The sequence below is a fragment of the Chiloscyllium plagiosum genome, chromosome 22, assembly GCF_004010195.1.
Source record: "Chiloscyllium plagiosum isolate BGI_BamShark_2017 chromosome 22, ASM401019v2, whole genome shotgun sequence".
Lineage (NCBI taxonomy): Eukaryota > Metazoa > Chordata > Chondrichthyes > Orectolobiformes > Hemiscylliidae > Chiloscyllium > Chiloscyllium plagiosum.
The window spans coordinates 58,876,286-58,894,201 of NC_057731.1; the positions used below are offsets into that span (position 1 = coordinate 58,876,286).

General features: G+C 42.8%; 1 protein-coding gene across 4 annotated transcripts in view; it reads right to left on the reverse strand.

The window, feature by feature from the left end:
- The window catches only part of rft1 (RFT1 homolog), an 88,814-nt gene that overhangs the window by 17,215 nt on the left and 53,683 nt on the right, over nucleotides 1–17,916 (reverse strand). The gene's annotated exons all lie outside the window — the stretch shown is intronic.

Below are 17,916 nucleotides of genomic sequence, written 5' to 3' on the forward strand. Positions count from 1 at the left end.
TTTAAAACTCTAACTCTGTCAATCTGGACCTAAAAGAGAAATTGGGAGAATTTTGCACACTTATTTAAAACTTTTAACTCTTGGTGATGAATCCAGGAATAACGGAGCTTGATTTCTAATGCATGACTCCAGTGAGATCCAACCACAACCAACAGGTTGAAAAATATGTGTTAAAATCAATACTTTAAACAGTTTATTTCTTTTACATTATGGATGGTTTCAGAGATCTGTTTGTTTATTTCAATTGTTGCAGAACATGGGAACCTCAGGACATCGCATGTGACTTAGATTCAAAGAAATCTATAGCACAGAGAGAAGCCAATCAGTCTGACGGGTGTGTTGTCTCTTTGAAGGAAGTAATTTGCCTAATCCCTTCCCCTGCCTTTTTCCTGCATACATGGTGTTTCTTTTTCAAATAATGTGTGACCATGCATGCAGGAACTATCTCCAGCTCATCCTCAGCATTTCCAAATTTAGCTGGAAAGCTGGATTCACTGTGCAACATCAGATAGGATGGCAGTTTCCTAGGTCATATATTCTAGGAGGTAGTCACTCCATGGACAGTGAGTGCAATACGTGGCCAACCACAAGAGCAGGAAAAGACAAATAATAAAGGTCTTGGGGTTGTGAGCCAATCTCAAACTGGACTCAGCACAGCTGCAAGTGAAACAATGCAGTCTAGGCTCTATGCAACAGGAAAGGAACTGTACAGGAGGGAACATTAATGTGAATAAATACAGTCGCTAAAGTAGATTCTATCATTAGAGGGACAGAGAGGCATTTCTGTAAATGTCATCATGAGGTTTGTCAAGGTAAATGACATCATGGAGAAGGTGCAGAATATGCTGCAGGGAGAATGAAGTGAACCAGCATCCTCAGTATGTTGGTACTGAGGATGGAGAAAGACATGATCGAAAAATATAAGGTCCGGAGAGGTCTTGACTTCTTGGGCTTCAAGGTAGATGTCTCGAGTCTTGACGGTAGATGTGGAGAGGATATTTCCTATTCTGCAAGCATCTAGAATGAGGGGTCACTGTTTAAAAATCAACAGAGATGAGACAATTGCTTTCCTTTTTGAGGGTTGAGAGTTGTAGAACACTTCTAGTTACAGTCAGATGAGCTAAGATCTTACTAAATGATGGCGCAGGCTTGAGGGACCAAATGACCAACTCCTGCTCCATATTTGTACATACATATTGAGGTCATAAATTCAGATTTTCAAGAGCTGGGGAGGAAATTAAAAAGGAGGACCTCAAGAGTAGTCCCACTGCCAAACATAGCCAAAGTAGAAATAGGAAAATAGGGACAAACAATCAAATAGAATCTCTTGTCAAGAGAAAGAAGGCAGTTTATGTTATGATGAGACGTGAAGGCTCAGTTAGGGTGCTCGAGTTACAAGTTAGCCAGGAAAGACCTAAAGAGAGAGCAAAGAAGAGCCAGGAGGAGTCATGAGAAGTCGTTGGCAGATAGGATCAAGGAAAACCCTAAAGTTTTCTTTAGGTATATCAGGTATAAAAGAATGACTAGAGAAAGATTAGGGCCAATCAGGGATTCTCCTTCTCCTTTGATGCTGCCTGACCCGCTGCGCTTTTCCAGCAACACATTTTTAAGCTCTGATCCCCAGCATCTGCAGTCCTCACTTTCTCCTTGCCAATCAGGGATAGTAGTGGGAAGGTGTGCGTGGAGTCCGTGGTGATGGGGGAAGCGCTAAATGAATATTTTTCGTCAGTATTCAGACTGGAAAAAGACAATGTTGTCGATGAGAATACTGAGACAGGCTATGAGGCTAGATTGGATTGAGGTTCATAACGAGGAGGTGTTAGCAATTCTAGAAAATGTGAAAACAGGTAAGTCCCCTGGGCCAGACGGAATTTATCCTAGGATTCTCTGGGAAGCCAGGGAAGAGATTGCAGAACCTTTGGTTTTGATCTTTATGTCATCATTGTCTACAGGAATGGTGGCAGAAGACTGGAGGATAGCAAATGTTGTCCCCTTGTTCAAGGAAGAGAGTAGAGACAACCTTGGTAATTATAGACCAGTGAGCCTTACTATGGTTGTGAGTAAAGTGATGGGAAAAGTTATGAGAGATAGAATTCATGATCATCTAGAGGAATAAGTTGATTAGGGATAGTTAACACAGTTTTGTGAAGGGGGGGGTTGTGTCTCACAAACCTTATTGAGTTCTTTGAGATGGTGACCAAATGGATGAGGTTAAGGCGGTTGATGTGGTGTATGTAGATTTCAGTAAGGTGTTTAATAAGGTTCCCCACAGTAGGCTACTGCACAAAATACAGAGGCATGAGATAGAGGGTAATTTGGATCAGAAATTGGTTAGCTGAAAGAAGGCAGAGGATGGTGGTTGATGGGAAATGGAGTTCAGTTACTAGTGGAATACTGCAAGGTTCTGTTTTGGGGCCACTGCTGTTTGTCATTTTTATAAATGACCTAGATGAGGGCATAGAAGGATGGGTTAGTAAATTTGCGGATGACACGAAGGTCGGTAGAGTTCTGGATAGTGCTGAAGGATGTTGCAGGTGACAGAGCGACATAGATAAGCTGCAGAGCTGGGCTGAGAGGTGGCAAATGGAGTTTAATATGGAAAGTGTGAGATGATTCACTATGGAAGGAGTAACAGGAATACAGAATACTGAGCTAATGGTAAGCTTCTTGGTGTCCATATGCACAGGTCCCTGAAAGTTGCCTCAGGTTGATAGGATTGTTAAGGCGGCGTATGGTGTGTTAAAAGTCATACAACACCAGGTTATAGTCCAACAGGTTTATTTGAAAGCACTAGCTTTTGGAGCGCTGCTTCATCATCTGGTAGTCACAGCCACTTGATAAAGGAGCAGCGCTCTGAAAGCTACTGATTCCAAATAAACCTGTTGGACTATAGCCTGGTGTTGTATGATTTTTAAATTTGTACAGCCCAGTCCAACATCGGCACCTCCAAATCACGATTCCATACAGTGTGTTATGTTTTATTGGCAGAGGGATTGCGTTTCAGAGCCAAGAGGTCATGCTGCAGCTGTGCGAAACTCTGGTGCGGTTATACTTGGAGTATTGCGTACAGTTCTGGTCACCGCGTTATAGGATGGATGTGGAAGCTTTGGAAAAGATGCAGAGGAGATTTACTAGGATGTTGCCTGGTATGGATGGAAGGTCTTCTGAGGAAAGGCTGAGGAACTTGAGGTTGTTTTCATTACAGAGAAGAAGGTCGAGAGGTGACTTAATTGAGGCATATAAGATAATCAGAGGATTAGATAGGGTGGACAGTGAGAGCCTTTTTCCTCCTATGGTGATGGTTAGCACAAGGGGACATAGCTTTATATTGAGGAATGATAGAAATAAGACGGATGTTAGAAGTAGTTTCTTTACTCAGAAAGTAGGGGTATGGAAATCCCTGCCTGCAACAGTAGTAGTCTCGCCAATTTTAAGAGAATTTAAATGGTTATTGGATAAACATATGGATGAAATGGTATAATGTAGGTCAGATAGGCTTCAGATTGGTTCTGCAGGTCAGCGCAACCGAGGGCCGAAGGGTCTGTACTGCGCTGTAATGTTCTACGTTCTAGAAGTAAAACATTGCAGATACTAGAAAGCTAAAGTTAAAACAGAAAGTGCTGAAGAAACTGGCTAAAGAGGATTGAGTGTCTTTGGAACTCCTTGCCAGAGTATTTATATATATTTAAGGCTGAGATAGTCTCTTGATGATTTGAGGCATCAAGGATTATGGGGAAAGGGCATGAAAATGTAAGTGAAGAGTGGAAGAAACTTAAGGGGCCAAATGGCCTACTCTTGTTCCTATTTCTTATGGTCTTATTACATCCATAAGGATGGAACAGTTAACATTTCAAGTCCACTGTTCATTGAAATTCAAAAAGTCTTTGGAGAAGTGTTTTTGAATACAAAATTTTAATTCTGCTTCTCTTTCTAGAAATAGTGCAAGAACTGTTGAATTTTCCAGCATTTTCTCCTTTTATGTTCAGCAGGAACAATGTGTGCTTGAAGCAAGGTAGATTATTGGAACATTGGGACCAGTACTACTTCCTGAAGAAGGGCTCATGCCCGAAACGTCGATTCTCCTGCTCCTTGGATGCTGCCTGTCCTGCTGTGCTTTTCCAGCAACACATTTTCAGCACCAGTACTAGCATACAGAAATAAAAGAGATAAGGTCCTGGAAGTGTATTTTGGGCAGGAATAAAGAGGAAAGTTGTACCATGCTGGGGGGAGGAAATGACCTAGTGCCATTATTGCTGGACTATTAATTCAGAGACCCTCATAATGTTCTGGGGACTAGAGTTCAAATCCTGCCACAGCAATTGGTGGAATTTGAATTCAATTTTAAAAAATATTGAAATTAACAATCTAAATGATGACCATTAATCTATTGTCAATTGTTGGGAAAACCCAACTAGTTCACTGATGTCCTTTAGGGAGGATAACTGCCATCCTTGTGGTCTGGCCTATGTATGATGCCAGACTCTCAGCAATGTGGTTGACTCTTAGCTGCCCTCTGGACAATTATGGATGGGCAATAAATGCTGACCCAGCCAGTGACATCCTCATCTCATGAATGAATTAATAAAACAAAATCAGTAGGAGCAGACTAAGAAGCACTATGATGAATGCAAAGATAAAACAATAAAGTACGACTGTAAATACACAAAACGTGGGGCAAAGAACAGTTACAGAACAGGACCTTTGGCCCACCAAACCTGCACCCACACATGATGCCTTTCTAAACTACAAACCTTTTGCCTCTGTGTGGTCGGTATCCCTATATTCCCTGCCTATTCGTGTATCTGTCAAGATGCCTGCTGAACACTGCTATTGTATATGCCTCCACCACCTCCTCTGACAATATGTTCCAGGCACTTACCACCCTCTGCATAAAAGACTTGCCTCTCATGTCTCCTTTGACCTTTCCTCAACTTACATTAAACCTATGCCCGAGTAACCGACATTTCTACCCTGCGAAAAAGCTCGAACTATCCATTCTATCAGGCCATTCCTTAGCCTCTAACAGTCAAGTGAAAATAAATTGAGTTTGTCCAATTTCTCCTCACAGCGAATACACTCCAAACCAAACAACATCCTGGTAAACCTTTTCTGTACCCTCTCCAAAGCCTCCGCATTCTTCTGATAGTGTAGCGACCAGAACTGTACACAATATTCCAAATGCAGCTTAACTAAAGTTCTAAACAGCTGCAACTTGTGCCCCAATTGATGAAGGCAGGCATGCAATTTGCCTTCTTGGCCAACTTATCCACTTGTGTCACCTCTTTCAGGGAACTTTGAACCTCTAGCCTAGATCCCTCTGTATTTTAATGCTTCGAAGGGCTTTGCCCTTTACTGTGTAATTCCCTCCTGCATGAGACCTTCCAAAATGCATTATCTTGCATTTGTTTGGATTAAATTCCATTGTCATTTCTCTACCCAAGACTCAAGCCTATCTATGATCTGGAGTAGAGTGGTGCTGGAAAAGCACAGCTGTTCAAGCAGCACCCGAGGAGCAGTAAAATCGATGTTTCGGGCAAAAGCCCTTCATCAGGGATACAGGCAGAGTGCCTGAAGGGTGGAGAGATAAACCTCCTCTCATTTATCTCTCCACCCTTCAGGCACTTTGCCTATATTCCTGATGAAGGGCTTTTGCCCGAAACGTCGATTTTACTGCTCCTCGGATGCTGCGCCTTTCCAGCACCACTCTACTCCAGAATCTGGTTTCCAGCATCTGCAATCATTGTTTTTATCAAGCCTATCTATGTCTGTCTGTATTTTCTGGCAATCTTTCTCACTATCTGCAGTTCCTCCAATCTTTGTGCTATCCACAGCGTACTAATCAGACCACCTACACCCTCCTCCAAATCATTTATATACATTACAAATAACCAGGGTACAGCACTAATCCCTGGAGAACAACACTGTTCACAGATCTCCAGTCAGAAAAACACCTTTCCACTGCTTGCAACATTTAAAAGACATCTGGATGGGTATATGAATAGGAAGGGTTTGGAGGGATATGGGTCGGGTGCTGGCAGGTGGGACTAGATTGGGTTGGGATTTCTGGTCAGCATGGACGAATTGGACGGCAGGGTCTGTTTCTGTGCTGTAAATCTCTATGACTCTATGCTACTTTCTGTCTTCTATGACGAAGCCAGTTCTGTATCCATCTTACCAGCTCACCAACGATCCCATGGAGTTCACCTTCTGTGCCAGCCAGCCATGAGGAACCTTGTCAGAGGTCTTGCTAAAGTCCATATTAGTAACAACCACCACCCTGCCCTCATCAACCATAGAACACAGAACATTTCAGCGCAGTATCAGCCCTTCAACCGACTTTTCACCGACCTGTGGAACCAATCTAAAGCTCATCTAACTTACACTATTCCATTCTTGTCCATATGCCTATTCAATGAACATTTAAATGCCCTTAAAGTTGGCAAGTCTATTACTGTTGCAGGCAGTGCATTCCACACCCCTACTACTTTCAGAGTAAAGAAACTACCTCTGACATCTGTCCTAAATCTATCACCCCTCAATTTAAAGCTATGCTCCCTCATGCTAGCCATCACCATCTGAGGAAAAAGACTCTCACTGTCCACCCTACGTAACCCTCTGGTTATCTTGTATGTCTCAATCACGTCACCACTCAACCTTCTTCTCTCTAACGAAAACAGCCTCATGTCCCTCAGCCTTACCTCATCAGAACTTTCCTTCATACCAGACAACATCCAAGTAAATCTCCTCTGAACCCTTTCCAAAATTTCCACATCCTTCCTATTATGCAGTGACCAGAACTGTACATAATACTCCAAATATGGCCGCTTGAGAGTTTTGTACAGTTGTAGCAGGATCTCATGGTTCCAAAGCTCAATCCCTCTACCAATAAAAGCTAACACACTGTATGCCTTCTTTACAACTCTATCAACCTGTTTGGCAACTTTCAGGGATCTATATACCTGGACACAGATCTCTCTGCTTATCTATGCTACCAAGAATCTTACCATTAGCCCAGTAACCTGCAGTCCTGTTACTCCTTCCAAAGTGAATCACCTCACACTTTTCCGCATTAAATTCCATTTGCCATCTCTCAGTCCAGCTCTGCAGCTTACCTATGTCACTCTGTAACCTATGACATCCTTCATCACTATCCACAACTCTAGTGACCTTAGTGTCATCTGCAAATTTACTAACTCATCCTTCTATGCCCTCATCCAGGTCATTTATAAAAATGACAAACAACAGAGGACCTAAATCGGATCTTTGCAGTACTCAGCTAGTAACTCAACTCCAGGATGAATATTTCCCATCAACCACCACCATGTCTTCTTTTCTCAACTAGCCAATTTCTGATCCAAGCGACTAAATCACCCTCAATCCCATGCCTCCATATTTTACACAGTAGCCTACTGTGGGGAACCTTATCAAATGCCTTACTGAAATCGATATACACCACATCAACTGCTTTACCTTCATCCACCCAGTTTGCAAAGACGTTTCATGGCCTTTTTTAGCCCTCCAAATTCCTTATTCAAGTTCTTTATTGCTGTCTTTATATTCTTCAATGACTCCTTTAGATATATCTCCTTTTACATTTTGACTAAGCTCACAATTTCTTGTGTCATAGAGTCATAGAGATGTATAGCATGGAAACAGATACTTCGATCCAACCCATCCATGCCGACCAGATATCCCAACCCAATCTAGTCCCACCTGCCAGCACCCGGCCCATATCCCTCCAAACCCTTCCATGTACCCATCCAAATGCCTCTTAAATGTTGCAATTGTACCAACCTCCACCACTTCCTCTGGCAGCTCATTCCATACATATACCACCCTCTGTGTGAAAAAATTGCCCCTTAAGTCTCTTATATATCTTTCCCCTCTCACCCTAAACCTATGTCCTCTAGTTCTGGATTCCCTGACCCCAGGGAAAAGACTTTGTCTATTTACCCTATCCATGCCCCTCAATTTTGTAAACCTCTATAAGGTCACCCGTCAGCCTCTGATGCTCCAGGGAAAACAGCCCTAGCCTGTTCAGCCTCTCCCTATAACTCAAATCCTCCAACTCTGGCAATATCCTTGTAAATCTTTTCTGAACCCTTTCAAGTTTCACAACAAGTTTGTAGGCGGCACGGTGGCACAGTGGTTAGCACTGCTGCCTCACAGCGCCAGAGACCCAGGTTCAATTCCTGCCTCAGGCGACCGACTGTGTGGAGTTTGCACATTCTCCCCGTGTCTGCGTGGGTTTCCTCTGGGTGCTCTGGTTTCCTCCCACAGTCCAAAAATGTGCAGGTTAGGTGAATTGGCCATGCTATATTGCCTGTAGAGTTAGGTGAAAGGGTAAATGTAGGAGAATGGGTCTGGGTGGATTGCGCTTTGGCAGGTCGGTGTGGACTTGTTGGGCTGAAGGGCCTGTTTCCACACTGTAAGTAATCTAATCGAAAAAAAAAATCTTTCTGACAGGAAGGAGACCAGAATTGCACGCAATATTCCAACAGTGGCCTAACCAATGTCCTGTACAGTCACAACATGGCCTCCCAACTCCTGTACTCAATACTCTGACCAATAAAGGAAAGCATACCAAACACCTCCTTCACTATCCTATCTACCTGTGACTCCACTTTCAAGGAGCTATGAACCTGCACTCCAAGGTCTCTTTGTTCAGCAACACTCCCTAGGACCTTACCATTAAGTGTATAAGTCTTGCTAAGATTTGCTTTTCCAAAATGCAGCACCCCACACTTATCTGAATTAAACTCCATCTGCCACTTCTCAGCCCATTGGCTCATCTGGTCCAGATCCTGTTGTAACCCTCTTCGCTGCTCACTACAGCTTTAATTTTGGTGTCATCTGCAAACTTACTAACTGTACCTCATGCTCGCATCCAAATCATTTATGTAAATGACAAAAAGTAGAGGGCCCAGCACCGATCCTTGTGGCACTCCACTGGTCACAGGCGTCCAGTCTGAAAAACAACCCTCCACCACCACCCTCTGTCTTCTACCTTTGAGCCAACAAGGTTCTTGAATCTTGTCATCCTTGTCTTTTATTTTCATAGAACTGTGTTGGTCCTGAACTCTAACCAACTGGACTTTCAAAGATTCCTACGTGACAAATGTGGATTTACCCTCAAACAGCCACCCAGAATCTACATTCCCAAGTTACTGCGTAATATTGTGGTAGTTAGCCTTCTCCCAATTTACTCTCACCTGAGGACTACTCTTATCTGTATCCATAAGTCACTTAAAACTAACATAATTATAATCATTGTTCCCGAAATGCTTCCCCACTGAAACTTCAATCACCTGGCTGGCATCTTTCCCCAATACTGGCTCTACCACGGCCCCTTCCCTAGGTGGACAATTTAAATGTTACTTCAAAAGACCCTCCTGGACACACTGAACAAATTCCCTCACATCCAAGTCCCTGGAACTAAGGTAGTGCAAGTCAATAAATTGGAGGTTAAAATCACCACCATAGCAATCCTGTTGTTTTCACATTTTTCCACGATTTGTCTACATATCTGTTCCTCCATTTCCGCTGGCTGTTGGGTGTCTGTAGTACAACCCCATCAAAGTAATTGCAGTCTTCCTACCATGCCTGCTTCTACCACCTCTGCTGGCAACGCGTTCCAAACGCCCACCACCCTCTGTGTGAAGTACTTGCCATGTGTATGCCCCTTAAACTTTCCACCTCTCACCTTGAAAGCGTGACCTCTCCTTATTGAATCCTTCACTCTAGGAAAAAGCTGGTGTCTATCCACCCTGTCTATACCTTTCATGATTTTGTAAACCTCAATCAGGTCCCACCTCAATCTCCTTTTTTCTAATGAAAATAAACCTAACCTACTCAAACTTTCTTCATAGATAGCACCTTCCATGGCAGGCAACATCCTCGTAAACCTTCTCTGCACCTTCTCCAAAGCGTCCACATCCTTTTGGTGATGTGGCGACCAGAACTGTACACCATTTTCTAAATGCGGCCAAACCAATGTCTTGTATAATTTTAACATGATTTACCAGCCCTTTATACTCAATACCCCGTCCAATGAAGGCAAGCATACTATATGCCTTCTTGACCACTTCATCCACCTGTGCAGTAACCTTCAGGGTACAATGGACCTGCACTCCCAGAACTCTCTGCCCATCAACTTCCGTTCATTGTATAATTCTGTCTAGAATTAGTCTTGCCTGAATGCATCACTTTACATTTGTCTGGATTGAAAGCCGTCTGCCACTTTTCCGCCTAATCTCCAGTCTATCTATATCCTCCCGTATTCTCTGACAGTCCCTTATGCTTTCTGCTACTCCACGAACCTTCGTGCCATCTGCAAACTTGATCATACCAACAGTACCCTCTTCTAGATCATTTATGTATATTACAAACAACAGTGGCCCCAACACTGACCCCTGTGGAACACCACTGGTCAACTTTCCCCATTTCGAGAAACTCCCTTCAACTATTACTCTCTGTCTCCTGTGGTCAACCAGTTCTTTATCCACCTGCTAGAACACCCTGCACACCATATGACTTCACTTTCTCCATTAGTCTACCTTATCAAACGCTTTACTAAAGTCCATGTATATGACATCAACAGCCCTTCCTTCATCTATCAACTTGGTCACTTCCTCGAAGAACTCTATTGAGTTGGTAAGGCACGATCTCCCCCGCACAAAACCATGTTGCCTATCACTGATAAGCCCATTCTTTTCTAAATATAAATAGATCCTATTCCTCAGTACCTTCTCCAGCAACTTTCCCACCACCGATGTCAGGCTCACCGGAATATCCCTACTACCTTCTTGTACAGGGAGACAACATGAGCAACCTTCCAGTCCTCCGGCACCTCACCTGTATTTAAGGATGCCACAGAGATATCTGTCAGGGCCCCAGCTATTTCCTCTCTCGCCTCCCTCAGCAACCTGGGATAGATCCCATCCAGTCCTGGGGATTTGTCCACCTTAATAACCTCTAGCCTACCCAACACATCCTCCCTACTTATGTCAACATGATCCAGACTAATCAACCTTCTATCTCTAATCTCAAGATTCATCATGTTTCTCTCCTCAGTGAAAACTGATGCAAAGTAATCATTCAGAATCTCACCCATTCTCTCAGGTTCGACACTCAGCCTTCCTTCATTAACCTATAGTGGATCAATCCTTTCTCTAGTTACCTGCTTGCTTCTTATAGAAGAATAAAATGCTTTGGGATTTTCCTTAAATCTGCTCGCTAAAGCTATCTCATGACTTTTAGCCCGCTTTATTCCTCGTTTAGGACTTGTCCTACTCTTGAAATATTCCTCCAGGCCCGTTCTGTTCGTAGCTGCCTAGTCCTTACGTACGCTTCCCTTTTCCTCTTGGCTAGTCATACAATTTCTCCTGTCATCTACCGTTCAAGAATCTTGCTCTTCCTATCCTTTGCTTTAAATGGGACATACCTATCCAGACACTGTCATTAACCTATCTTTGAAAGCCTCTCAAATGTGGACTTCCCTTCAAGTAGCTGTGTCCAATCCACATTTCCGAGCTCCTGCCTAATTTTGATATAATTGGCCTTGGCCCAGTTCATTACTTTTCCCTGAGGACCACTCTCTTCTTTTCTACGAGTATTCTAAAACTTACAGAATTGTGGTCACTGTTCCCAAAGAAATCCCCCACCACAACGTCTACCACCTGTCCTGGCTCGTTCCCCTGTACCAGGTCCAATGTGGCCCCTTCCCTCGCCGGACTATTGACATACTGCACTAGAAAACTCTCCTGGACGCTTACAAATTCTATCCCATCCAGACCTCTGACGTTAAGTGTATCCCAGTCAATGTTGGGAAAATTAAAATCTCTCATCACCACTACCCTATTGCCTCTACATTTTTCCATAATCTGTTTATCTATTTGTTCTTCTATCTCACGCTCACTGTTGGGAGGCCTATAATACAGTCCCAACAGTGTGACTGCATCCATCTTATTTCTCAACTCCACGCATAATGCCTCACTACCCAACACCTCCATAGTGTGCTCCTTTAGCACAGCCGTGATATCGTCCTTGACCAGCAATACAACTTCACCCCCCCTTTTACTTCCCTCCCTGTCCTGTCTGAAGCATCTATATCTTGGAACATTTAATTGCCAATCATCATGTCCTTCCTTCATTCTCCCTGCCCGCTGCTCCTCTTAGCCTTATTGGCCTTAGTCTCTCACACCTCCTTGGTCATTTCACTTGCTGAAATTCTGCACTAGTACTTCAAACCCTCCTGAGTGACACTATCAAGTGTACCTGCCAGAATATTGGTGCCCCTCCAGTTTAGGTACAACCTGCCTTTCTGATGTAGGACTGCCTGCCAGCTGCTCTGGAAGAGATTCTAATGATCCAAATATCTGAAACTGTCCTCCTACATCAACTCTTTAGCCACGTATTTAATCATACTTTCTTCCTATTCCTAGCCTTACTGGTAACAAAAATGTGTCCATGAGCTTCAAGCACAAACAGCAGAGTGCAACTATGTTGCGGCAATAATGGAAATGAGGCTTAAAATGGTGAGAACTTGGGCATTTAAACAAAGATATAAACTGTTAAAAATATAGAGAACGATAAAAGGGTGGTGGGATGACAGTACTGAATAAGAAAGACATTGTAATATTGAAGAGACAGGGCATGTCCCTGAGAGGGAAATAACAGAGTCCAATTGGTTGGAGTAGAGAAGCAAAAAGTGTAAGACCACACTATTTGGATATTTAATACACCTACAAAAAGTAAGAGGGAGAGATAGAAATTGGGATAATGTTGGAGTAAAATTCAAGAAGGGGAGGAACTTTGGAAATGCGTTCAGGAGATCTTGCTCAATTAGTGGGCATTTTCAGTCTCAAGATAATGCTGGTTCTGGTATTAGGAGATGTCAAGTGGACCAAATGTCAGTGGAAAATACTTGGGTAAGAGAAACTGAGGTATTGGAGGCAATGGGCTGTGTGGAAAGTGAAAGGAAGATGACTGTGGTGGAAAGGTTGGCCAATATTAGGATAGTAAAAGTCACCCGATACCTACAATCCCAGGTTGCCAAAAGTGGGAGTGAAAAACAACAGAAAGACGGATCTCAAATCTGCCTTAAAGTTGGTGAAGCTTCTAGTGTCCTAAAGAGTGCAAATATGACTCTGTTATTCAGGAAAGACTGTACAGAGAGTCCTAGAATCTACAACCTGATTAGTTTTTCATTAGTGATAAGTAAGGCTTTAGAAACATCAGTCAGAAAAGTATCAGCGAAAAGCTGAAGAGGTTGAAGACAATTAAGGAAAGACAACATGTTTTTGTAAAAGACAGATGATGCTTGACTAATCAAATTAATATTTTGATGAAGTATCAGAAAAGGTAAATCAAGAGAATGCAATGGATGCTGTTCATATGTATTTTAAAGAAGTTTACAAGTTTTTTCATATAAAAGGCTGGTTAACAAAATTGAGATTTGTGATAGGAGGGCCAGTGTGCATTGGATAAAAAAGCTTTAGGTCAGAATACAGCAAGTCATGGTAGATAAATCAAATTGTTAGAGAAAATCAGGTCTGGCAGCATCAGTAAAGTGTGAAAAACAGAGTTAACATCTCAAATCGGATATGACTCAGTCAAATCTGAAGAAATTGGACTTGAAACGTTAACGGCTTCTTCATCACCACTTGTCTACATTTCTCCAGCATGCACAATAATTAGCTTTTATTTTGACATGGTGGATGATTGTGTTAATTTGGTTCTTGGGATACAGAGTAAAATTTCAAAATTCAATAATGATACCAAACTTGGAAAAGAGACAAAATAGATAGGTTTCAAGAACACATTGGTGGATTACATTGTGTACAGAGGGGTCCCTGGAGACAGCATACAACTTCTAAACAGCTCATTTGTTTAAACCTTCAAGCATGACCTGTTCTATATGTAAGAGATGGCAAATTTCATATTGGACTTATTGGAATTCCAAGAACCCACTGAACAGGCATGAAATCAAATCATTCCTGATCTTGAAGGACTGCCTAGGAGGAGGAGATTCTGGATTAGTGGTGCTGGAAGAGCACAGCAGTTCAGGCAGCATCCAAGGAACAGTAAAATCGACGTTTTGGGCAAAAGCCCTTCATCAGGAATAAAGGCAGAGAGCCTGAAGGGTGGAGAGATAAGCTAGAGGAGGGTGGGGGTGGGGAGAAAGTAGCATAGACAGTCATTGTTTTTATCTAGATTAGGTGGATTGGCCATGGTTGAATGCCTGTTGTTCAAGAATATGCAGGTTAGGTGGATTAGCCATAATAAAATACAGGTTTATAGGGATAGGGTAGGGGAGTGGGTCTGGATGGGATCCTGTTTGGAGGGCCAGTGTGAACTCGATGGGCCTGCTTCTACACTGTAGCGATTCTATGATTCGATGAATCTGTGATTGAGGCATGTATCACTTTTGTAGCAATCATTAATTTGGTGATTCGCTGTTTTATTTCAAATATCATTATATTCTCTGGCAATGTTATTTCCTGATAATCAACTTGTGACAGTTGTTAAATCAACTTGCAAGTCTTATGTAAGAATCAATCCTTTAATACGGACATTGCTATGAATCAGTAATACCAAGTGCACCAAGCATGTTATCCATAACTGGCAAAGAACAATATTATAATAACATCGCAGTATAATATAACTCTGAAAAATTGAATCGCACAATATGTTGTAAATCTAAGCAAGTACTGACATTGTAACTGGAGACTCAAGAGATCTAGTATAATCTTTGTGCAAAGTGAGGCGAGATGATGAAGTGTAATTTGACCAAAATGTCCAGAAGTATTACAGTATACGTCTTCAGATAATAAAATAATAGAACTATCAACTTTTACTGTACAGAAGGAGCCCATTGTGTCTGTACCAGCTCCTGAAGGAGCTACCCATTTGTACCATACTCCAGCCCTATCTCCATTGCCTTCGATATTCATCACTTTCAAATATGTATCAGCTCTCTTTTGAGACCTCCTATGGACTATTCCTCCACCACTCTCCCATGCAGCACATTCCAAATCCTAACAACTCTGAGTAAGGAAGTTGCTCCTCTTCTCACTCTTAGCTCTCTTGCTGATAATCTTGAAATTGCTCTTCCAGCACCACTAATCCAGAATCTGGTTTCCAGCATCTGCAGTCATTGTTTTTACCTAGGAGGAGGAGACACAAGCTACCAAAATGGATTGCAATTGGTAGATGTAATTCAATACACACAAGTGAGAGGATAATGCATTTTGGCATATGGAATAAGGAGAGGCAATATAGATTTAATAGCATAATTCTGCAGATTGTTCAGGGACAGAGACCTGAGGGTGGATTTGTATTAATCTTTGAAGGTGGCAGGACATATTGTGAGTGGTCAGCACAGCATATGGAATCGTTGGCTTCATGAATAGAGGCTGAGTACAAAAGAAGTATATCTATGCTAACCAAAGCACACCCAGAGTATTACATCCTGTTACAGTCACCACATTTTAGAAAGGATGTGAGGATCCTTGAGAGGGCGCAGAGGAAATTTATCTGATTAGTTCCAGGGGTGTTAGCTAGAACATTAAATAGCAGAGGATGAAGGAACAAAGAACAAAGAGAACAAGGAAAATTTACAGCCCAGGAACAGGCCCTTCAGCCCGCAAAGCCTGAGCAAATCCAAATGTACTGTCTAAACCTGTTGGTCAATTCCTAAGCATTTGTAACCTTCTGCTCCCCACCTACACATGCATCTGTCCAGACGCATTCTAAATGAATCTACCGTGCCTGCCTCTACCACCTCTGCTGGCAACAGGTTCCAAACGCCCACCACCCTCTGTGAACTACTTGCTGTGTGTATCCCCCTTAAACTTTCCACCTCTCACCTTGAAAGCGTGACCTCTCATTATTGAATCCTTCATCCTGGGAAGAAGCTTGTCTCTATCCACCCTGTCTATACCCTTAATGATTTTGTAAACCTCAATCGGGCCCCACCTCGATCTCCTTTTTTCTAATGAAAATAAACTTAACCTACTCAAACTTTCTTCATAACTAGCACCTTCCATGGCAGGCAACATCCTCTGCACCCTCTCCAAAGCGTCCACATCCTTTTGGTAATGTGGCGACCAGAACTGTACACAGTATTCTAAATGCGGCCGAACCAATGTCTTGTACAATTTTAACATGACTTGCCAGCTCTTATGCTCAATACCCCGTCCAATGAAGGCAAGCATACTATATGCCTTCTTGACCACTTCATCCACCTGTGCAGCAACCTTCAGGGTAAATGGACTTGCACTCCCAGATCTCTCTACCCATCAACTTTTCCCAAAGCTCTTCCATTCATTGGAGAAAGTGAGGACTGCAGATGCTGGAGATCAGAGCTGAAAAACGTGTTGCTGGAAAAGCGCAGCAGGTCAGGCAGCATCCAAGGAGCAGGAGAATCGACATTTCGGGCATAAGCCCTTCTTCGGGAATAATTCGCTATAGAATTAGACTTGCCTGAATGCATCACCTTACATTTGTCTGGATTGAAATCCATCTGCCACTTTTCCGCCCAACTCTCCAGTCTATCTATATCCTCCTGTATTCTCTGATAGTCCCTTATGCTTTCTGCTACTCCACCAATCTTTGTGTCATTTGCAAACTTGCTGATCATACCAACAGTGCCCTCTTCTAGATCATTTATGTATATTACAAACAACAGTGGCCCCAATACTGACCCCTGTGGAACACCACTGGTCACCTTTCTCCATTTCGAGAAACTCCCTTCAATTACTACTCTCAGTCTCCTGTTGCTCAAACAGTTCTTTATCTACCGAGCTAGAACACCCTGCACACCATGTGACTTCACTTTCTCCATTCGTCTACCTTATCAAACCTTACTAAGGCAACCTTGTCAAACACCTTATTAAAGTCCATGCATATGACATCAACAGCCCTTCCTTCAGCTAACAACTTGGTCACTTCCTCGAAGAACTCTATTGAATTGGTAAGGCATGATCTCTCACGCACAAAACCATGTTGCCCATACTGATAAGCTCATTCTTCTCTAAACATAAATAGATCCTATCTCTTAGTACCCTCTCCAGCAACTTCCCCACCACCGACGTCAGGTTCATTGGTCTGTAGTTACCCAGAATATCCCTACTACTCTTCTTGTACTGGGAGACAACATAAGCTACCCTCCAGTCCTCCGGCACCTCACCAGTATTTAAGGATGCCACAAAGATACCTGTCAGGGCCCCAGCTATTTCCTCTCTCGCCTCCCTCAGCAACCTGGAATAGATCCCATCCAGTCCTGGGGATTTGTCCACCTTAATAACCTCTAGCCTACCCAACACATCTTCCCTACTTATGCCAACGTGATCCAGACTAATTAAACGTCTATCTCTAATCTCAACATTCATCATGCCCCTCTCCTCAGTGAACACTGATGCAAAGTAATCATTCAGAATCTCACCCATTCTCTCAGGTTTGGCACACAGCCTTCCTTCATTATCCTTTAGTGGACCAATCCTTTCTCTAGTTACCCGCTTGCTTCTTTTTTTTTCTTATAGAAGAATAAAATGCTTTGGGATTTTCCTTAATTCTGCTCGCTAAAGCTATTTCATGACCTCTTTTAGCCTGCTTGATTCTTTGTTTAAGACTTGTCCTACTCTTCCGATATTCCTCCAAGGCCCGTTCTGTTCGTAGCTGTCTAGACCTTACGTACGCTTCCTTTTTCCTCTTGGCTAGTCGTACAATTTAGAACATAGAACATAGAAGAATACAGCGCAGTACAGGCCCTTTGGCCCTCGATGTTGTGCCGATCCAAGCCCACCTAACCTATACTAACCCACTATCCTCCATATACCTATCCAATGCCCGCTTAAATGCCCATAAAGAGGGAGAGTCCACCACTGCTACTGCCAGGGCATTCCATGAACTTAC